The sequence below is a fragment of the Somniosus microcephalus genome, chromosome 12 (genome assembly GCF_052327205.1).
Source record: "Somniosus microcephalus isolate GS21.2 chromosome 12, FLI_Smic_1.0, whole genome shotgun sequence".
Taxonomy (NCBI): Eukaryota; Metazoa; Chordata; class Chondrichthyes; order Squaliformes; family Somniosidae; genus Somniosus; species Somniosus microcephalus.
In genome coordinates, this window is record NC_140998.1 from 69,984,031 (window position 1) to 70,007,828 (window position 23,798).

Here is a 23,798-nt window from a genome sequence, read left to right on the forward strand (position 1 = left end):
GATAGAGAACCGGTTGGCAGATAGAAAGCAAAGAGTTGGAATAAACGGGTCGTTTTCCGAGTGGCAGGCAGTGACTAGTGGGGTACCGCAAGGATCAGTCCTAGGACCCCAGCTGTTCACAATATATATTAATGATCTGGACGAGGGAATTGGATGTAGTATCTCCAAATTTGCAGACGACACAAAGCTGGGTGGGAGGGTACGCTGTGAGGAGGATGTCGTGAAACTCCAGTACGATTTGGACAGGTTGGGTGATTGGGCAGAAACATGGCAAATGCACTATAATGTGGATAAATGGGAGGTTATCCACTTTGGTGGCAAAAACAGGAAGGCAGATTATTATTTGAATGGCAATAGATTGGGAGAAGCGGAAGTGCAGAGACCTGGGTGTTCTTGTGCACCAGTCGCTGAAGGTAAGCACGCAGGTGCAGCAGGCGGTTAAGAAGGCAAATGGTATGTTGGCCTTCGTAGCAAGAGGGTTCGAGTACAGGAACAAGGATGTCTTGCTGCAGTTGTACAGGGCCTTGGTGAGACCGCACCTTGAGTATTATGTGCAGTTTTGGTCGCCTTATCTGAGGAAGGATGTTCTTGCCATGGAAGGAGTGCAGCGAAGATTCACCAGGCTGATACCTGGGATGGCAGGAATGACGTATGAGGAGAGATTGTGTTGATTGGGCTTGTACTCATTGGAGTTTAGAAGATTGAGAGGGGATCTCATCGAAACCTATAAAATTCTGTCAGGCCTGGACAGACTAGATGCAGGAAGGATGTTCCCGATGGCCGGGGAGTCCAGAACTAGGGGTCATAGTCCAAGGATAAGGGGTAAGCCATTTAGGACTGAGATGAGGAGGAATTTCTTCACCCAGAGTGGTGAACCTGTGGAATTCTCTGCCACAGAGAGCGGTGGAGGCCAGTTCATTAAATATATTCAAGAAGGAGTTGGATATATTTCTTAAGGCTAAAGGGATCAAGGGATATGGGGAGAAGGCAGGGACAGGGTACTGAATTTGGATGATCAGCCATGATCTCATTGAATGGCGGAGCAGGCTCGAGGGGCCAAATGGCCTACTCCTGCTCCTATCTTCTAAGTTTCTATGTTTCAAATTTTGTACTCTCTATACCCAAGTCCAGGTAATTTATATACACCCCACTGCATATTACTCTCGAGTCAGAAAAACATCTGTTCACCACTACTCTCTGCCTCCTATCCCTTAGTCAATTACGCACACAAATTGCCACCGTCCCTTTAATACCATGTGCTTCTATTTTCCAAATAAGACTGTTATGTATAACTATATAAAATGCCTTTTGTAAGTCCATATATACAACATCTACTGCACTACCTTCATCAACCCTCTGTTACTTCACCAAAGAACTCAATCAGGTTAGTCAGACACGATTAACTGTCTAGTAACAATTAACCTAACTAAGTAGCCACCCAAATTTTCTTCTCTAACTATATTAGTCATAATGTCCCAATCATTCAGGTTGTTCCCCAGCAGAATCTAAACTAGTACAAGAGTAGACACCTCGACGTCTTTCACCTCTGATCCTGAACCAGACACAAGATTACTGAATATTATCCTTTGGCGTTTCTTATAGGAACATAGGAACAGGAGTAAGCCATTCAGCCCCTCGAGCCTGTTCCACCATTCAATGAGATCATGGCTTATCTGCGACCTAACTCCATATACCAGCCTTTGGCCCATATCCCTTAATACCTTTGGTTAACAAAAAGCTATCAATCTCCAATTTAAAATTAACAATTGATCTAGCATCAATTGCAGTTTGCAGAAGAGAGTTCCAAACTTCTACCACCCTGTGTGTGTGTAGAAGTGTTTCCTAATTTCACTCCGGAAAGGTCTGGCTCTAATTTTTGGACTGTGCCCCCTAATCCTAGAAACCCCAAACAGCAGAAATAGTTTCTCTCTATCTACCCTATCAGTTCCCCTTAATATCTTGAAAACTTTGATAAGATCACCCCTTAACCTTCTAAATTCTAGGGAATAAAACCCTAATTTGTGTAATCTCTCCTCGAACTTAACCCTTGAAGTCTGGGTATCATTCTGGTAAACCTCTGCTGCACTCCCAGCAAGTCCAATATATCCTTCCTAAGATGTGGTGCCCAGAACTGCTAGGGTTTTGTATAGCTGCAGCATAACTTCTACCCCCTTGTAGTCTAGTCCTCCAGATATAAAGGCCAGCATTCCATTAGCCTTTTTGATTATTTTCTGTACCTGTTCATGACATTTTAATGATCTATGTACCTGGACCCCCAAGTCTCTTTGGACCTCCACTGTTTTTAGCTTTTCACCATTTAGAAAGTACCCTGTTCTATCCTTTTCAGGTCCAAAGTGGATGACCTCACATTTGCTTACACTGAAATCCATTTGCCACAGTTTTGCCCATTCACTTAATCTATCAATATCCCTTTGTAATTTTATGCTTTCATCTACACTGCCTACAATGCCGCTTATCTTTGTGTCATCGGCAAATTTGGATATATGACTTTCTATGCCATCATCTAAATCGTTAATAAATAGTGAATAGTTGAGCCGCAACACAGATCCCTGCGGGACACCACTAGTCACATCCTGCCAATTTGAGCACCTACCCATTATCCCTACTCTCTGTCTGCTGCCGCTCAGCCAATTTCTTAACCAGGTCAATAATTTGCCCTCAATTCTGTGGGCTTCTACCTTAGTTAACAGCCTCTTATGTAGGACTTTTTCAAATGCCTTCTGGAAGTCCATATAAATAACATCCATAGACATTCCCCTGTCCACTACTTTAGTCACCTCTTCAAAAAATTCAATCAGGTTTGTCAGGCATGACCTACCTTTCGCAAATCCATGCTGGCTCTCTCTGATCAACTGAAAATTTGCGATGTGTTCAGTCACCCTATCCTTAATTATAGACACTAGCAATTTCCTGACAACAGATGTTAGGCTCACTAGTCTATAATTCCCTGGTTTCCCTCTCTCGTCATTCTTAAATAGCGGAGTGACATACGCAATTTTCCAATCTAAAGGAACGGTTCCTGAATCGACAGAACTTTGGAAGATTCTAGTTAGGGCATCTGCAATGTGCTCACCTACTTCCTTTAAAACCCTGGGATGGAAACCATCTGGTCCTGGGGATTTGTCACTCTTTAGTACCATTATTTTCTTCATTACTGTTATTTTACTTACTTTAATTTTATTGAGTCCCTGTCCCCGATTCAATATTAGTTTCCTTGGGATTTCTGACATGCTATCCTCTTCTACTGTAAATACTGGCGCAAAGTAATTATTCAACATGTCCACCATTTCCTTATTATCACTGATAATATCACCGCCCTCAGTTTTTAAGGGGCCAACATTGCTCCTGACTACCCTCTTTTTCCTAATGTAATTGTATATCCCTTGCAAGTTTCTTTTCATACTCCCTTTTTGTAGCTCTTACTATCTGATTTGTGACCCTTTGCTGTTCTTTGCATCTTTCCCATTCGCCAGGATCGGTGCTATTTTTTGCATTTTTGTATGCTTTTTCTTTTATTTTTATGCTGTCCCTTACCTCTGTAGTCGTCCATGGCTGGGGTTTTTTTTGGCAAGTAGAGCTCTTGCCCCTCAGGGGTATAAACTGGTTCTGTATCACATTAAATTCTTTTTTGAACATCTCCCACTGATTTTGCGTCGTTTTACCCATTAACAGATTTGCCCAGTTTACTGTGGACAATCTCTGCCTCATCCCGTTGAAGTCAGCCTTACCTAAATCTAGAATCTTAGCAGCTGTTTCGCATTTCTCCCTTTCAAACGCTACGTTGAACTCGATCATGCTATGATCGCTATTGGATAAATGTTCACGCAGTTAGGCTGTTAACTAAATCTGGCTCAGATCTGATTACTAAATCTAATATGGTTTTCCCCTTTGTTGCCTCTTGCTAACCATCCTGGGCCCGCTGTAGTTCACTATTTACATAAATGATCTGGACTCAGGAATCGGAAGTACAATTTCAAAATTTGCGGACGGCACCAAATTGGGGGGTGTAGTTAATACTGAGGACAAAATACAGGAAGACATTAATAAACTTGCAGAATGGGCATGTACTGTAATTGGCAAATTAACTTCAATATAGACAAGTGTGAGTTGGCACATTTTTGGTAGGAGGCCACATACTCCTTGGAAAATAAGTGTCTAAATGGGGCAGAGGAGCAGAGAGATTTGGGGGTAGAGATACACAAATCACTTAAAGTAGCGACACAGGTTAATAAGGCCATAAAAAAGCAAAGCACTGGGGCTCATTTCTAGAGGGATAGAACTGAAAAGCAGAGACGTTATCTTAAACTTGTATAGAATCTTGGTTGAACCTTGGAGTACTGTGCACAGTTCTGGTCTCCATATTATAAAAAGGATATAGAGGCACTGGAGGAGGTGCAAAAAAGATTTACTGGAATGATACCACAACTGAGAGGTTTTGCCTATCAGGAAAGATTGAACAGGCTGGGGCTCTTTTCTCTTGAATAGAGGTCTTTAAGATTATGAAAGGGTTTGAGAGGGTCGACGTAGAGATTACAGAAACAGGTCTTTCAGCCTAACCAGTCCATGCCAGTGTTTATGCTCCACTCGAGCCTCCTTCAGTCTTTCCTCATCTAACTCTATCAGCATAACCCTCCATTCCCTTCTCCCTCGTATGCTTATCTAGCCTCCCTTTAAATGCATCTATATTATTCGCTTCAACCACTCCGTGGTAGCGAGTTCCACATTCTCACCACTCTCTGCGTAAAGAAGTTTCTTCCGAATTCCCTATTTGATTTCTTGGTAACTATCTTATATCACAGAAATCACAGAAACCCCACAGTGCAGATAGAGGCCATTTCGGCCCATCGAGCCTGCACCGACACATATCCCACCCGATCCCCGTAACCCCTACACCAACACATATCCCACCCATCCCTGTAACCCCACATATTTAATCCTCCTAACACTAAGGGTCAATTTATCACAGCCAATCAACCTAACCCGCACATCTTTGGACTATGGGAAAAAACCGGAGCACCCGGAGAAAACCCACGCAAACACGGGGAGAATGTGCAAACTCCACACAGACAGTCACCCGAGGCCGGATTCGAACCCGGGTCTCTGGCGCTGTGAGGCAACAGTGCTAACCACTACGCCTCTAGTTTTGCTCTTCCCCGCAAGTGGAAACATGCTCTCTGTGTCTACTCTATCAAAACCTTTCATAATTTTAAAGACCTCTATTAGGTCACCCCTCAGCCTTCTCTTTTCAAGAGAAAACAGAACCAGCCTGTTCATCCTTTCCTGATAGGTATAACCTCGCATTTCTGGTATCATCCTTGGAAATCTTTTTTGAACCCTCTCCAGTGCCTCTATATCCTTTTAATAATTTGAAGAACAGAACTGTACACTGTATACCAAGTGTGGTCTAACCAAGGTTTGATAAGTTTAGCATAACTTCTCTACATTTCAATTCTATCCCTCTAGAAATAAAACCTAGTGCTTGATTTGCTTTTTTTTTTTTTATAAATTGGCCTTGTTAACCTGCTTCGCTGCTTTTAGTGATGTGTATTTGTATTCGAGATCCCTTTGCTCTTCTACTCCATTTAGATTCTTATTTTCCAAGTAATATGTGACCACCTTATTTTTCTTACCAAAATGTAATAACTCATACATTTCTCTGTATTGAAATTCTTTTGCAAATTATATGCCCATTCTGCAAGTTTATTAATGTCTTAAGAATATAAGAAATAGGAGCAGGAGTAGGCTTTCCCTTCTCAAATCACTGAAATTGGCTCTCTTCCAGTTGGGTATTTTCACCTTTGATTTTTCTTTGTCTCTTTACATTATTACTTTAAACTTAATTATATTATGATCATTATTACCCAGATGTTCTCTCACTGCAACACACACCACTTACCCTACTTCATTCCCCAGAACTAGATCCAGCATGGTTTCCTTCCGGGTTGGGCTAGAAACATACTGACTAAGAAAGTTCTCCTGTACACAGTTTAGGAATTCTTCACCCTCCTTGCCCCTTACTCTGTCCCCCCCTACCCCAGTCAATATTGGGATAACTGAAGTCCCCAACTATTACTGCTCTATTATGTTTTACATTTCTCTGAAATTTTCCTGCAGATTTGCTCCTCTATCTCCTTCTCACTATCTGGGGGTTCACAGTAAACACCCAGCAATGTAACAGCTCCTTTTCTGTTCCATAACTCTAAACAAATAGATTCAGTCTTTGAACCCTCTAGTACATCATCCCTCTGTAGAACTGTAATATTATCCTTGATCAATACTGCCATCCTACCCCCACACCCCCTGCCTTTTTTCCTTCCCTATCTCTCCTGAATACATTGTAGCCAGGAATGTTTAGTTCCCATTCCTGCCCATTTTTAAGCCAGGTCTCCATTATAGCCACCTATTATAACCCCATGTGGCAACTTTCGCCTGTAGCTCGTCAACCTTATCTGTAACAGTCCTTGCATTAACACAAATACACATTCCAACATCATCCCAAATTAGTTTAAATCCTCCCCCACAGCACTAGTTAACCTCCCCTCGAGGACATTGGTCCCAGCTCTGTTCAGATGCAACCGTCCGGTTTGTACAGGTCCATCCTGCCCCAGAAATCTGAAGCTTTCCCTCCTGCACCACTTCTCCAGCCACGCATTTACCTGCACTATCTTTCTGTTTCTGTACAGAGAAGCACGTAGGACTGGGAGCAATCCAGAGATTACCACCTTTGAGGTCCTAATTTTTTTCCTAGCTCCTGAAACTCTGCCTCTAGGACCTCAAACCTTTTCCTACCTATGTCATTGGTTCCAACATGGAGCACGACTTCTGGCTGTTACCCTTCTCCTTACAGAATGTCCTGCACCCGTTCAGTGATAATCAGTAGCACTGAAATCAGAATAAGACATGCTAAAGCTGTACAATGCTTTTGCCAGATCACACTTGGGAATACTGTATCCAGTTTTGGTTTCCAATGCAATCACACCCTGTTGTACTGTTCAGAAGAGCCACAAGACTAATCCCTAATGTTAGAGGACTGAATAAGGTAAGGTAGGAGAATTTTGGGCACTTCAGATTTGAAACAAAACAATTAAGAGTCGATCTTATATAAAATATTAAATGGTATAAAGTAAATTAGAAGCATTACTTCAAAGTTTGCCATGAAAATACAAACAAGTGGGCATAGGTTCAAACTGATCAAAAACAAATTTAGGACAGGTGTCAGGAAGTTCTTCATGCAAAGAATAATTAATATTGGAATGTAGATCGGGGTAGGGCAGTGGAGTCAAAGACCTCGGGGTCATTTAAGAGACAGTAGGATGCTGTGATTGGGGATTTTTTTAGATGCATCAACTAAGATCGGCCAAATAGCCTTCCTCATCCACATTTATCTTGTGATCTAATATGCAACAATTTTTCTACAAATGTGCCACCATGATGCTATAAACAACATCAATAATGAGGTGCAATTATACTGAATATTCTCATCAATTAACGTGCAAAATATAAGCTTTGAAAATAATGCTTTAGCATTCTGTCTTAGTGCCAGTTTCTAGTATATGACGACGTACATCATTTATATTTAACTACATTAAGCTTTCGCAGAGATTTTAAAAACCTCTCCATTGAAGGCGCTGACTTGTTTTGGAGTACGGTTCCATAGGCAGGACCCACCCTCTGGTACCTTGTCCAAGTTGCATTCTTCATGTGTCAGCCTTGGCTCACTGGTAGCACTCTCGCCTGTATCTGGTGGTCATGGATTCAAGCCCCACTCCAGAGGCTTCAGCACATAATCTAGGCTGGCATTTCAGTGCAGCACTGAGGGAGTGCACTGTTGGAGGTCACGTTAAACTGAGACTCCATCTGCTGCTCAGTTACATAAAATATCCCATGGCACAATTCAAAAGAGCATGGAAGTTCTCCCAGTGTCCTGGTTAACAGTTATCTCTCAATCAATATTAAAACTGATTATCTGATCATCTATCTCATTGATATTTGTGGGAACTTGTGTGTGCAAATTGGCTGTCGCGTGTGCCTACATTACAATAATGACAACATTTCAAAAGCATTTCATTGGCTGTGTAGCCCTTTGTGACGTCCCAAGGGTGTGAAAGATGCTACATAAATGTAATGTTAGTCACAAAGTGAGTAGCGGCAAGATATTCAACTATGGGGGCATTAGGGCCAAGTCTAATCCTTTTCTCACTCTCACTTTCCAGCAGGAATCACCAAACTGAAATCATGAACAGAGATCCTGACTGATTTTTCTACTCCCCGACCCAGTGGCACTGAGGGCAATTGTAGCATCCTCTATCATGGCCCCAGATGAGATCAGCTAACTCAGCACATGGGGTATAAAACCTGGGACTTTCTTGGCCTGTACTGCTCAGCACCACACTAAGCAGTGCACTGAGTCATGAGGGAGCGCCCTATTATACTTTTACTGCATTAGGTATAGAATTTACAGCATCAATAGCACATGTAAAAATTGATGCACTAAAGTTATATGCATGCACAGACTTACAGAACTGTGATGTCTACTTAAGGGCAACTTTAAGCAAGCCCTTGTAAACAGATTTACTGTAGAGTGAAGACGCATTTATTTCTAAGAAAAGTTGATGTATCCTGTGCACATGAATGTAGTAATAGTAGGTAATTCTATGTTGCTAGGCAATTTAGATCATAGTAGCTTCATTGTTGCACTGGTGATGTCATGATAAAGCAACAGCCACTGTAAATGACTAATAAGTTAAAAGGAGTAGTGCTGTCTATTTTAGTAATAATAAATTTAAAAAAATCTCTCTCCTTTTTAAGGTTTTCTCACATTACAGAGCCAAAAAGGCAAGTAGGAAAAATACTTCAATGCCTCTGCCAATACCACAATCTAAAGAGCTGCAAAAAGGTATGCAAGGCGTGACCTAGGAGACTCAACAGTGAATTTTCTCTCTACCTCTCCCTGGAATAGGGATGTAATTAACCTCTATTTACTACTATTCCAAAGTCCAGACAAGAACAAACTCACCAGGTGGTGAATTGCAGTTGGAATTACCAATGAACTACTGGGAGTTTTATTTTTTTTTAAACTTAGGGGGAAAAATTTGGTATCGAACATTTTGGGGCGCTAACTTTAGCGCCAGTGACTGTGAAATTGAGTTTTAGCACCCCAAGAAGGAAGTGGAGTGCGCTAAATCAAGCGCTCCACTGCCTTCTTAGGGCGCTAATGTCGGAGAGCGGGGCGGAGACTTCAGCAGCGCTGCACACTGGGCCGTGCAGCACTGCCGCGTTCAGAGGCTCCTTCCCTCCCTTAAAAGGGCCATCGCTGCAGGCTCTGCAATAGAAAAAATACTTACCTGGACCACCAAGGCAGCCGTGATCCCGCGTGATCAGCCCGGCACTTAAGCAGAGTGCCGGGCTGAACAATCGCGGGCAGGAACCCACGAAAAAAACTAGAAAAGGAAAGGTAAGTTTTTTTCCCCACTTACCTCTGCCACCTCGCCTTTAATCATCGCCCCCGAAACGGCCGGCCACCCGATGCACACCTCCTGCAGCTGTCGGTGTTTTCGACTGGCGCTGTTGCAGGGGGCAGAAGTCAACTTCTGGTCCGGGGCGCTACCGTGGCGATGACGTCACGATCTCCGGGTGAAGGAGATCGGTGAGCAACGTTGTAGCGCTGCCGCAAAACTCCCACCGAGTATGGTGGGAGTTGACGGCAGCGCTGGCAAAGGCACCCAATTTCACCCTCTTAGACTAAACTGAAATGATGGGATTTCTTGCTCCCGTTACTACTTTCTGAGCAAGGAAGAAAAATGTTGTTTGACAAATTACTATTCATTTTTGTATTTTTGTTATGAACAACTAAAATAGCCTACAAAATGTATTTTCCTCACTCTCTTTTGGGTCACTGAAACTTTGTCAATGCGATGGGCAGATTTATTGTTCCTAGCCATCAAGCTTCCACCTACAACTGTATAACAGTACATTTTCCCTCCTCACTGAGATCCATTTGGCCTTGATGAACATCTATGAAGGTCATAAATTGATATTCAGAACGCCATAGGGTGGATATTCTCCCAAAGCGGAACCCTGGCAGCTGGCCTGGTCCATTTTGTGAACTGGACTTCATTTGCATTGGGCTGGTGGACTGCAGCCGGAAATCGAGTGCCCCGGGGCCTGCCAGCTCCGGGCCGCCACAATATCAAGCGACCCGGCGGGCCTCGGCTAGAGGAAGGTAGGTTCTTGAGGGGTGTTGTGGGGGGGGGGGGGGGGGGGGTCTGCGAAGGGGGAGCAGCAGCAGCCCGTGGTGGGATTCTGGTGCCTGGATGAACACTCCTACTCCTCACTGCTTCACAAGAATAAAGAGGAACTTACCTTCAGGATCTTCTTCAGCCAGACTGCCACCTGATGCTGGTCAGAAATTGCAATCAGGGTCTTATGTATGTCATAGGGCTCTGATTAGCAATTTATTGCCTGGCTCGGGGCGGCAGGACGGGGAAATATTGCCAGGGCTACAACAATGGTGGCAACGGCTGGTAGGTCATTTCCCACTATTTCTGGGCTTGCCGTCTCATTTCTGTCGGGTGGGAGACCTGAAAATTCACCCCATATGTGGGCCTAATGCCCTCAAATTACTATTCTGTAACTTAGCACATTTTTACACCTATATTCTTTACTACCACACTACATTCTCATTTGCCCTTTCTATGTTAAAAATTGAGGTTACATATACAAATTAATGTGTTTCCTACCTGACATAACTAGACAGGGAGCCCACTAGTGTATAAGAACTCATGTATGGATGCCAGATATAGAACATATTGGCTTAATGTACTGTCACAAACTCTTAACAGCTTCATTCCTTAAAAATCACCATCACAGCAGAATAATTAGATTGCACAAATTAACAGTTATTGTGATTAACAATTAACATGAGACCAACATTACAAGCAAATTCTAATCATAGAATTCTAATATATTGTACTCTGAAGCAAGGTGCAAAATACCTTCAACAGTATTGAAGAAATTGCTATCAGGAATATTTTTCAGCAGCATTGAAGCAATGGCTCTGGTCAGGCTACATCTCAAATACTACAACAAAAGCAAAATACTGCAAATGCTGGAAATCTGAAAATGCTGGAAACAATCAACAGGTCAGGCAGCATCTGTGGAGAGAGAAACAGAGTTAATGTTTCAGGTTGATGATCTTTCCCTCTACCGTAGTTGACAGGGTCCTTGACCAATGTTCCCTCTAATTTCTTTTGTACCGAGCGGTCCACGAACTCCTTTGAGCGTGACCTTTTCGTCCGCGAGCAAATTTTAAAACAACAACGACAGCAACCACTTAAAAGCATATATACAGTAATGCCATATTGCCACCCCACTGTCTCAAATCAAGAGTCAGTCAGGCAAGGTTCGATACAAGTTTAACATAACTTCTCTGCTCTTGATTTCCATTCCTCTAGAAATGAGCCCCAGTGCTTTATTTGCACTTTTATGGCTTATTTAACCCGAGTTGCTACTTTTACTGATTTGTGAATCTATACCCCTAGATCCCTTTGCACCTCTACCCCATTTAGACTCTTACTTTCCAAGGAGTAGGTCGCCTCCTTATTCCTCCTACCAAAATGCACCACCTCACACTTATCTATATTGAAATTCATTTGTTATTTACATGCCCATTCTGCAAGTTTGTTTACAGTAGAATTAATTTAAAACTTTTAGTTCATCATGTACAAACTCCATTAAAAAAAATTACTTGCCAGAAATGACTGGGAAATAAAAGAACTGCATAATAATGCATTAACACTTCAGAAACGTCACTCAGTTACACGGTTATGCATCGACAAACAATTCAAAAGCCCAAGGTGAGCTGAAAGAGGCCTATCTATTCATGCAATTTGTATTAATTTTAAAGTTTTCAACGTATTAGCCCATCCCTCATGTCACCATAGCAATGACTGCACAAGCAACGGCTTTCCTATGGCGCTGATGTGCTGTAGGTCCACATAAGTAATTAGAATATTAATCACAAAATGCAACCAGACAACCAACAAATATAAAGTGTTGTAGTTCTTTAGTTCACAGTAATAAAAAGAACTGAACAAAAACAGGTATCCGTATTTCCAACTTCAATCACTTCCATTAGTAAACGTCTTATTGAACCAGCGCACCCCCCATGTAACATGTCAGAAATGCAGCACTTATTCACAAGTGCAGAAAAACACATACACAATTTGCGACACCGAATTAAAAACAAAAGGTAGGAAAGCTATGATTTAACAGAAATAAACATTCAGCTTTTTTCCCAGGACAGGAGAACCAATCAGACTGACTTGGAAATGTTTACTAATATGTTGACGTAAAGATGTTAATTTACGAATTTCGCTTCTAATGTTTTTCTCTCAAACATTCTCCAAAATATTAATCCCTGCTCTTATCACGAAAAGTGTTGAATTACTTTTAGGTACTTCCCAATTAAATAGTGGGAAACAAACTTCATTGTGCTCACAATTTTTAATCTCCTATTTTAAACATTTATACCAAATCGAAATTGTACATTATCAGTTTAATCGAAGTATTTTCTGTATCTTTCTCAATAAACAAATAGCGATTTCTTCTAAAGTAGCTTCTTGAAATGTTTATACAACATTACATATCTCTTGTTTCTATTAACACTCCACTAAACCTTTAAGAGGAAATCTATATTTACAATATTCCTGGGACTTGTTCAGACTATAGAACGACAGACAAAATAAAATGGTTTGTGTTTTCCCCCTTTTTTGGTTGTCTTCCTAAACGTCTTAATGGTATTTTTTATTGACTTTAAAAAAAAATATGTAACTCCTACAAATCCTTCCCTGCCCGCCCCCTCCTCACCAGCATGGTTGCATGTTTGTGTAAAGCTACTCACTTCAGTCAATCGTTCAAAATCAAATATTGAGAAATTTCAATTTTAAAACGTTTTAAGCAATTCAGAACCTCTTTAAAAGCGTTTGCACTTCAAGACCTGGTTGAAACTTGTTTAGATGAGGGGAAAATTGATTTTTGCTTGTATCTTCCAAAATCGAAACTTAGGGAGGAAAAAAAGTGTTTTTAACGCTCATTTTTTGTGAAAAGTTCATTAAAAATCTTTAAATTCTTTCAAATCTCATTGCTGTTTTGACAGAAGAAGTTGCTCCAAGTTTTTCTGTCCCTCTTCAACACTGTTGTTAAACATACAACAAAAAATAATAAAATAAATTCTAATTCCAAACGGAGCTCAAATAAGAAAGTGAATAAAGTGGTTAAACTTCCTAAGAAGGCGGTGAGGTTATCTATCCCCAGCCTTGGCGAGGAGTTGGGATCAGTTTTGGAGAAGTTGTTCCCTCTTTTTCTCCTGCCATTCACTCTGTCTCTCGCAGACTCGGAGGTACAAACAAGGTCACAACCTTTTTCCCCTTTCATACATGTGGCAAAACTTAACTGGAATTTACCGCGGGACATTCAACATCACTTTCCCATATTTTTTTCCGGCTTTAAACAATTTCCCGAATTTTTTTTTTTTTAATTTCACCGCGGGCCTAAAGGTTGTTTGCTTTAGCCTCCTTCCAGAGGCCATTGTACATGTGTTGCGCCTCCACCTGTGTTGTTCCAAAGTGCGGCCACCGCTCAGTCCCCGGGAACGGACTACACGCGCCCACCTGGACCCTCAACCCTCTCTCTCGCTGTCTCTCTGTCCCTGTCTGTGTCTCCTTCTCCCTCCATGTCTGTCTCTCTCCCCACCTCTCCCTCTCCCCCCGTCTCTCTCTCTGTACCCATCCGTCTCACTCCCCCCCGTCCGTCCCTCTCTCTCCCTCTCTGTCTGTCTCCCCCCATCTGTCCCTCTCTCTCTCCCCCCCATCCGTCCCTCTCTCTCCCCCCATCCGTCCCTCTCTCTCTCTCCCCCCCATCCGTCCCTCTCTCTCTCTCTCTCCCCCCCATCCGTCCCTCTCTCTCTCCCCCCATCCGTCCCTCTCGCTCTCTCCCCCCATCCGTCCCTCTCGCTCTCTCCCCCCATCCGTCCCTCTCTCTCTCTCCCCCCCATCCGTCCCTCTCTCTCTCCCCCCATCCGTCCCCCTCTCTCTCTCCCCCCATCCGTCCCTCTCTCTCTCCCCCCATCCGTCCCTCTCTCTCTCCCCCCCCCATCCGTCCCTCTCACTCTCTCCCCCCCATCCGTCCCTCTCACTCGCTCCCCCCCATCCGTCCCTCTCTCTCTCTCCCCCCCATCCGTCCCTCTCTCTCTCTCCCCCCCACCCGTCCCTCTCTCTCCCCCCCACCCGTCCCTCTCTCTCTCCCCCCCCATCCGTCCCTCTCTCTCTCTCCCCCCCCCCATCCGTCCCTCTCTCTCTCCCCCCATCCGTCCCTCTCTCTCTCTCCCCCATCCGTCCCTCTCAATTCAATTCAATTTCAATTCAAATGCTTTATTGGCATGAAAGTTTACAGGGAACCATATTGCCAAAGCTTACATAACAAAAAGTACAGTTTTCCAACATTCTGTAGGTGTCAAACAATTTTGACCTTCGTTGGGTACAGACAATATTAATTTAAACAGTCGTTGACCCTCGTTGGGTACATTCAGTATTAATTTTTAAACAGTCGTTGGGTACATTCGGTATTGATTTAAACATTCTTAATGTTTATATATGCTATGGGTGTGCTCGTTAGTCCCTCACTGTTCCTCAGGTTGTGACATGTTGTTACATATTGGGCACCAAGGTATGGTCTGTCTCCTTCTCCCAGGGCTAATCTTAATTTTGACAGGTCATCCAATTCTTTGAAATCTGGGGTTGTTTGGCTGAGCTTGTCAAAATATATGTTTCTTGTTTTGTTGAATTTTTCGCATTTTAGGAGGCAGTGCATCTCTGTCTCAACCTCGCCGGCCAGACATTGATCACATATTCTATTCTCTCTAGGCTGCCAGGATTTCTTGTATCTTCCTTTTTCAATTGCCAGTTGGTGGTCGCTTAGTCTGTACCTGGTGAGGGTCTGTCTCTGTTTTGTGTCTCTGATGGTCAAGAGATAGTCTGCCAGTTTATATTCTCTTTTTAGGGCCCGGTAACATTCTAATCTGCTTTGGCTTTTGGTTATTTTGTTCCAATGTTCCAGGTAGGTTTCTTTGCATTGTTTAATGATTTGGTTCACTCGGATTGGTGTTTGGAGGGCAGTGTTGGTCTGGGACTGGTCAGGGTCCGGCTGAGTAGGAGTACTTAGTTTCAGTAGCAGCTGACTCAGGGGACTCATTTCTGGGTTCAGCTCTTGGGTCTGGAGGGCTTTAAAATGAAGGGTGTCTGGGGAACTAGATTTGAGGTGATTTAGAAAGTTTAGTGCTCGTTTTTGGATGTTTATTATCAGTGGGTATCTGCCTAGTTCGGCTCTACATGCATTTGTTGGTGTTTTCCTTTGGGTGCGAAGAATGCTTCGGCAAAATTCTGCATGTAGGGCTTCTATTGTGTTTTTCCCCATTTAGTGTAGCTATGGTGATTGAGTGGGCCCCATACTTCACTACCGTACAGCGCAATGGGCAGGATTATGCTGTCAAATATTTTGAGCCAGATTTTGATTGGAATTTGGGTGTTGTAGAATTTTCTTTTTATTGCATATAGGGCTCTTCGGGCTTTTTCTTTTAGTGCATTCACTGCTATGCTGAAGCTCCCTGATGCTGTGATGGTTAGACCAAGGTAAAGTGTAGCTCATAGTGTGTCCTATGATGGTATCACTGAGAGTAAACTGGTATTTGTTTTCCTGACATCTGGGCCTTTTTTGAAAAATCATGTTGGTTTTCTTTAGATTTACTGTCAGGGCCCAATTTTGGCAGTATTTGTCGAGTAGGTCTAATTGTTGCTGTAATCCTTGTTCTGTGGGAGACAGCAGAACCAGGTCGTCCGCATAGAACAGGGATTTCACTTCCCCATCTAGGAGACAGAGACCCGGTGACTCGCTTTGCTCCAGCATGTCTGCTAACTCATTTATGTATATGTTGAACAGGGTCGGGCTCAAATTGCAGCCCTGCCGGACGCCTCTTCTCTGGGTGAAGAAACCGGTGCGTTTGTCTCCAATTTTGACACCGCATTTATTTTCCAGATACATCGATTTAATAAGGTCATAGACTTTGCCCCCTATTCCACACTGAAGAAGTTTGTAATAGAGCCCTTCGTGCCAGATAGAGTCAAAAGCTTTCTTGAAGTCAATGAAACAAGCGAATATTTTCCCATTTTTTGTTTGGTGTATATGTTTTTCAATGAGAGTGTGAAGGGTATAGATATGGTCGGTGGTGCGGTGTTTTGGAAGAAAGCCTATTTGATTTTTTCTAAGGATATTATGTTTGTTAAGAAAATCCAGCAATCTACTATTTAGAATACTGCAGAATAACTTCCCTAGACAACTGTTGACACAGATGCCACGGTAGTTATTTGGGTCTGATTTGTTTCCACTTTTATATATGGGAGAGATGAGTCCTTGGCACCAGATATCGGGAAAACAGCCTGAACGTAATATGATGTTGAATAACTTGAGTACAGCACCCTGCATCTCCATATTGCTGAACTTGAGCATTTCATTTTTGATGTTGTCTGGACCACAGGCTTTCTTTAGGTGGAGAGATTTTGTTTTTGTGGCCAGTTCTTTCCAAGTGATTGGGGAGTCTAGAGGGTTTTGGTTGTCTTTAATTGTTGCTTCTAATGTGTGGAGTTTTTCTGTGACATGATGTTGACTTGGGTTTGTTTCGTTTATTGGGATGTCTTTGTAGAGGTTTTCAAAATGTGTTCTCCAGATGTCGCCATCTTGGATTGGTAATGCTTGCAATTGTGTTGTACTCAGGTTATTCCACATATCCCAGAATTGATTTTGATTAATGGAGTTTTCAATTTCTTCGAGTCTTTTGTGGGTATAATTTTGTGTTTTGTTCCTAATGGTGTGTTTATATCTTTTGAGGGTCTCATTGTATCTAATACGTAGGTCTGGATTGTTTGGTTGGCGATGCTTTTGGTTTGATATTTTTCTCAGGTCTTTTCTGGCATTTTTGCATTCGTGATCAAACCATTTCTCATTTTTTTGTCTTTTGTAACGTTTCCTCTTCTGTTTCACAAGGTCGGCTTTTACAGCTGCCTCATGGAAGATCATATTTATATCATCTATGGCCATGTTTACACCATCTCTGGTGATCTCATATAGATTTTCTTTAAATTTTGATATTTTACTTGTGAGATCAGGTGAATTTAGTGCTGTGATGAATTTATCTCCACTGTCTGGGGCCCATTTGTATGTCTGGTTTATTTTATGGAGCTTACTGGGTTCCTTTTTTGTGTCTGTAGTTTGGGCAGAAAGTTTAAGGTACACATTTATTTGGTTATGGTCTGAGAGGGGGGATTGCTGCCTGACAGTGAATGCGTTGATATCGCAGGGGTCCAGGTCAGTGATTGTATAATCCACCACACTAGACCCAAGAGTTGAGGAATATGTGAGTCTCCCTAAGGAGTCCCCTCTGAACCTACCGTTAACTATGTACAGGCTTAAGGCTCGGCAGAGTTGCACTACCTCCCTACCGCTTTTATTTATTTCACAGTCAAGGTTGTTCCGATTTGCGATGGCTGGTGTGACATATAAAGGGGTCTGGCCAAACACATGGTTGTTGCCCTGTGGGTCTATGAAGTCAGGTTCACATCCGGTCCTTGCATTTAGGTCCCCACATAGTAGCACCTTTCCTTGGGCCTGGAAATGGCTGATTTCCATGTGGAGAGTATCAAATAACTCCTCTTCAAAATATGGCGATTCTATTGGAGGTATGTAGATCGCACATAAGTAGACATCTTTTTTTGCTATTCCTATATTTTTATCTAATTTTAGCCATACATGTGATTTCCCCTGTTTTATCGGTGAGATGTGTTTGTCCAGTTCTCCTTTATACCACACCAAGATTCCCCCGGAGGTTCTGCCCTTGCGTGTCTTAGTGTTCTTTACTGAGGGCACAATGATTTCATGGTACATTGGAGGACAGTGGGTGGGCATGTCCTTTTGACACCATGTTTCTGTTAACACAATTATATCAATGTCTTTTATAGATTTTAGGAATTCAGGGTCTGTACTCTTCATCCCAAAAGTTGAGGAGCGGAGACCCTGGATATTCCAGCAGCTTATGTGGAAAGAACGCATCTATATAGTTCAAAAAAACGAAATAAAATGGACCTATTTTGTGGGACGGGTGTGAAAACACTAGTTTATATAATGCTAAATGACGATTTAGTATAAATTCCATAAGGCATGCACCTACTGCTATCTAATAATAGTAATAATAAAATAACAATAATAATAATTTAGTACATTCCTCTCCGGCTTTCCATCAGGGTGCTTATCATCGTCATGATCTTTCTCAGTTCTTGGTCTACAGTCTGTGGTCCAGAACAATAGCACGGTTCTGTTGCTGGTTTTGTATAGGGGGGTGGGGGACAGTGGTGGTCCTGTTTGGGTTAGGGCTCCCAATGGTAGAGGGGGTGGGAGGGGTGCGTCTTTTGGCAGTGTTTATGAGGTTTTTTGCGAAGATCCACATCCGCTGTTTGAGTAGATGTATTCCGTCATAGAGGTCCCTTGTGTTGATGTTTGGGTGATGGGCCAGGTGGACGTTGGGGAGGGCAGTACATCTCGTGTCGATCTCCCTGTTGGTGTTGTGGATTACATAGGCTGGGGTGTCCTCTCTGGGCAGTAGAGTGGGGATCACAATCCGCGCCTCGGGGAATTCCATGCTGGCCTTCTCCGCCATCCTGCTCACTGCTCTAGCAGTGCCTTCCCGTAGGGTGCGTAGGTCGTTTGTGCCTGTGTGGATCACAAGCCATTTTGGGCTTCCAAGGGATTCTCTGTTCAGGATCTTCATTGCATGGCCTGTGTTGCTGCACCATTTTTTCAGGACTTGCAGACCTGGGAACATCCTCTGGGGGTCCAAAAACTTCCCGTTGGAGTCGGTCAGCAGGACTGCCTGAGGGGCTGGCTTTTCAGACTGGGTAGCAGTCGTCTGGGCAGGACTCGACTGAGGGCTGGTTGTTGGCTGAGTTTCTGGGGTAGGCTGTGTGACAGGAGCGGGGTTTGGGACCTGCGGTGTGTTCCTGTTCTGGTCGCAAGGTAAAGAGGGTGTGACATCCTCGTGTGGGGGGGCATCCGACGGGTTCTGTGTCCCTGTGTGTGTTGTTTTTGTGTCAGCAGGTTGTTGGACCTTAAGAGGTTTGTGTTGCCTGCTGAGTTCATTTTCCTGCCTTTCTACGGCCTCCTTCGTTTTGTTTAGCTGAGTACGGAGTTCTTTGATCTAATTTCTTTGCTCCTCCACGATCTTTCTCAACTCGTGGATGGTGGACTCGTTTTCCGTTTTCAGCTGTTTGAGTTCCTCCTTCAAATTCTTGGCCTGTGTTTCCCTGTATTCATTGAAATCGAGTTCTAGTTTGGACAGACTCTCTTTCAGCAGTTTGTTTGCGTTGAGAGGTGTGGGAGGGGTGGAGATGGTCAGGGAGGTGTGTGTCTCTGCTGGACTCTCTTCTTCTTCCTCCGCTTGGCTCTCTTCATCCTCTGTTTGGCTCTCTTTTGCCTCCTGTCCATTGGTCCTCTTTGTGTCTGCCTTAGTTTTCAACTGGGGGAATTCCTTTTCAAAGGAGTCCAAATTTTCTACATTCCCCTGTATCATGATCTTTCCTTTTTTGCTGTAGTAGCTTATAGTTAGCAGGGGGTCATCTTTATCTAGATTTCCATCTTTACATATTTTCAGTCTGCCTCCCATGCTAATACCTTCACTGGAGACGTGTGCGTAGTTTTTTTGTAAAGCCTCCTTCCATGAGGGAACGGAGTCGGTGTAGAATATGAGGTTGTTCTTCTTCCAAATCCCTTTGTGTGTGACATAGTCAACGTAGAGGACCTCTGGGTTATTTTGTAGTGTTATATCCTTGTGTTTATCCTTTGCCTTTATACTGTTGCATTGCTCAGGATATTTCACTTCCCTGCTTTGTGTCATTGTAGTCGTTTGTTTTTTTTTCGTAGCGAGATAACTTTTTTTTCTCTTTTTTTTTGTGTCGTGTTCCACCTTATCCCACTTTTAGGTCCAAAATTGAGAGTTTTTCAGGGGTTCATCTTAGATATATCTGCTCTTAAAAGTTTCTCTCTCTCTCACAGTATTTGGGAGCCGGTGCCTTCGGGCTGCTCCCCTCTCGGGCTGAATCTGTCTCTGGGCCTCAGTCTCAGGCCTGGGCCCTCGGGTATTCTCAGGTTTCAGGCTCCTGCCTCGGGTTGTTTCCCTCTCCCTACCGTTTCTCTCAGTTTTTGGGCCTCGCTCTCCTGGTTTTTCCCCCCGAGTTTATTTATTTTATTTTTTTTTCTTTTTCTCGCGGGTTTGTTGTGCTTTTTTCAGGGTTTTTTTTTTTCGAACTAAACTTAAATAAAATTAAACTTAGGTAGAATTAAGTAAAACTTTTTTTCAGGACCCGGTGTTTTCCTCTTCCGACTCTCTCACTCGCTCTCCGGGCCTCGGACACGCTCTCTCTCCGTGTCCCAGACTCGCCCACTCTCCGTGCCCCGGGCTCATTCGCTCTCCGCGCCCCGGGCGGATTCTCTCGCGTCGTCGCGTCGGTCTCAGGCCCCCGGTTTTTCTGACTCACCAGGCTGTTTTCCTCCGATCCCGCGGTCTCTGGGCTTCAGTCCGGTTTCCCCCGGGTTTCAGGCCCTGGGCTCGGGTTGTTTCTCTTACCCGAATTCGCGCTCTCCAGGCCCTTTCTTCCAGGCCCTTTCCCCACTCTCCAGGCTCGGGCTGTTCTCTCTCCCCCTCTCTCTCTCCCCCCCACCCGTCCCTCTCTCTCTCCCCCCCATCCGTCCCTCTCTCTCTCTCTCCCCCCCCATCCGTCCCTCTCTCTCTCTCTCCCCCCATCCGTCCCTCTCTCTCTCTCCCCCCCCATCCGTCCCTCTCTCTCTCTCCCCCCCATCCGTCTCTCTCTCTCTCTCTCCCCCCCAATCCGTCCCTCTCTCTCTCTCCCCCCACCCGTCCCTCTCTCTCTCTCCCCCCACCCGTCCATCTCTCTCTCTCCCCCCACCCGTCCCCTCTCTCTCTCCCCCCATCCGTCCCCTCTCTCTCTCCCCCCATCCGTCCCCTCTCTCTCTCCCCCCATCCGTCCCTCTCTCTCTCCCCCCCATCCGTCCCTCTCTCCCCCCATCCGTCCCTCTCTCTCTCTCCCCGCCATCCATCCCTCTCTCTCTCTCCCTGCCATCCATCCCTCTCTCTCTCTCTCTCCCCCCCCATCCGTCCCTCTCTCTCCCCCCATCCGTCCCTCTCTCTCTCCCCGCCATCCATCCCTCTCTCTCTCTCTCCCCCCCATCCGTCCCTCTCTCTCTCTCTCCCCCCCCATCCGTCCCTCTCTCTCTCTCTCCCCCATCCGTCCCTCTCTCTCTCCCCCCATCCGTCTCTCTCTCTCTCTCCCCCATCCGTCTCTCTCTCTCTCTCCCCCCATCCGTCCCCTCTCTCCCCCCCCATCCGTCCCCTCTCTCCCCCCCATCCGTCCCTCTCTCTCCCCCCCATCCGTCCCCCTCTCTCTCTCCCCCCCATCCGTCCCCCCCTCTCTCTCCCCCCCATCCGTCCCCCTCTCTCTCTCCCCCCCATCCGTCCCTCTCTCTCTCTCCCCCCATCCGTCCCTCTCTCTACCCCCCATCCGTCCCTCTCTCTCTCTCTCCCCGCCATCCATCCCTCTCTCTCTCTCTCTCCCATCCATCCCCCTCTCTCTCTCTCTCCCATCCGTCCCTCTCTCTCTCTCCCACCCATCCGTCCCTCTCTCCCCCCCCCATCCGTCCCTCTCTCCCCCCCCATCCGTCCCTCTCTCTCCCCCCCCATCCGTCCCTCTCTCTCTCTCCCCCATCCGTCCCTCTCTCTCTCTCCCCCATCCGTCCCTCTCTCTCCCCCATCCGTCCCTCTCTCTCTCTCTCTCTCCCCCCCATCCGTCCCTCTCTCTCTCTCTCTCTCTCTCTCCCCCCCCATCCGTCCCTCTCTCTCTCCCCCCCATCCGTCTCTCTCTCTCTCTCTCTCTCCCCCATCCGTCCCTCTCCCTCTCTCCCCCCATCCGTCCCTCCCTCTCTCTCCCCCCCCATCCGTCCCTCCCTCTCTCTCCCCCCCATCCGTCCCTCCCTCTCTCTCCCCCCCATCCGTCCCTCCCTCTCTCCCCTCCCATCCGTCCCTCCCTGCCTCTCCCCCCATCCGTCCCTCTCTCTCTCTCCCCCCCCATCCGTCCCTCTCTCTCTCTCTCTCCCCCCCATCCGTCCCTCTCTCTCCCCCCTATCCATCCCCCTCTCTCTCCCCCCCCATTCGTCCCCCACTCTCTCTCCCCCCCCATCTGTCCCCCACTCTCTCTCCCCCCCATCCGTCCCTCTCTCTCTCTCTCCCCCATCCGTCCCTCTCTCTCTCCCCCCATCCGTCTCTCTCTCTCTCTCCCCCCACCCGTCCCCTCTCTCTCTCCCCCCATCCGTCCCCTCTCTCTCTCCCCCCATCCGTCCCCTCTCTCTCTCCCCCCATCCGTCCCTCTCTCTCTCCCCCCCATCCGTCCCTCTCTCTCCCCCCATCCGTCCCTCTCTCTCCCCCCATCCGTCCCTCTCTCTCTCCCCGCCATCCATCCCTCTCTCTCTCTCCGCCATCCATCCCTCTCTCTCTCTCTCCCCCCCATCCGTCCCTCTCTCTCCCCCCATCCGTCCCTCTCTCTCTCCCCGCCATCCATCCCTCTCTCTCTCTCTCCCCCCCATCCGTCCCTCTCTCTCTCTCCCCCCCATCCGTCCCTCTCTCTCTCTCTCCCCCATCCGTCCCTCTCTCTCTCTCTCCCCCATCCGTCCCTCTCTCTCTCCCCCCATCCGTCTCTCTCTCTCTCCCCCCATCCGTCCCCTCTCTCCCCCCCATCCGTCCCCTCTCTCCCCCCCATCCGTCCCTCTCTCTCCCCCCCATCCGTCCCCCTCTCTCTCTCCCCCCCATCCGTCCCCCCCTCTCTCTCCCCCCCATCCGTCCCCCTCTCTCTCTCCCCCCCATCCGTCCCTCTCTCTCTCTCTCCCCGCCATCCATCCCTCTCTCTCTCTCTCTCTCCCATCCATCCCCCTCTCTCTCTCTCTCTCTCTCTCCCATCCGTCCCTCTCTCTCTCTCCCACCCATCCGTCCCTCTCTCCCCCCCCCCATCCGTCCCTCTCTCTCTCCCCCCCCATCCGTCCCTCTCTCTCTCTCCCCCATCCGTCCCTCTCTCTCTCTCCCCCATCCGTCCCTCTCTCTCTCTCCCCCATCCGTCCCTCTCTCCCCCATCCGTCCCTCTCTCTCTCTCTCTCCCCCCCATCCGTCCCTCTCTCTCTCTCTCTCCCCCCCCATCCGTCCCTCTCTCTCTCCCCCCCATCCGTCTCTCTCTCTCTCTCTCTCCTCTCTCCCCCCCCATCCGTCCCTCTCTCTCTCTCCCCCCATCCGTCCCTCCCCCCCCATCCGTCCCTCCCTCTCTCCCCCCATCCGTCCCTCCCTCTCTCTCCCCCCCCATCCGTCCCTCCCTCTCTCTCCCCCCCATCCGTCCCTCCCTCTCTCTCCCCCCCATCCGTCCCTCCCTGCCTCTCCCCCCATCCGTCCCTCTCTCTCTCTCCCCCCCATCCGTCCCTCTCTCTCTCTCTCCCCCCCATCCGTCCCTCTCTCTCCCCCCTATCCGTCCCCCTCTCTCTCTCTCCCCCCCATCCGTCCCTCTCTCTCCCCCCTATCCATCCCCCTCTCTCTCCCCCCCCATTCGTCCCCCACTCTCTCTCCCCCC

General features: G+C 46.3%; 1 protein-coding gene across 2 annotated transcripts in view; it reads right to left on the reverse strand.

The window, feature by feature from the left end:
• Positions 1–23,798, reverse strand: part of bag5 (BCL2 associated athanogene 5) — a 46,829-nt gene that overhangs the window by 12,034 nt on the left and 10,997 nt on the right. The window contains exon 2 of one of the 2 annotated variants that reach the window (XM_086003058.1): positions 11,016–11,174. The exons of the other annotated variant lie outside the window; for it this stretch is intronic. The gene's annotated coding sequence lies outside the window, so the exon portion shown is untranslated. The remainder of the gene's footprint in view (positions 1–11,015; positions 11,175–23,798) is intronic. 2 annotated transcript variants of the gene reach the window in all.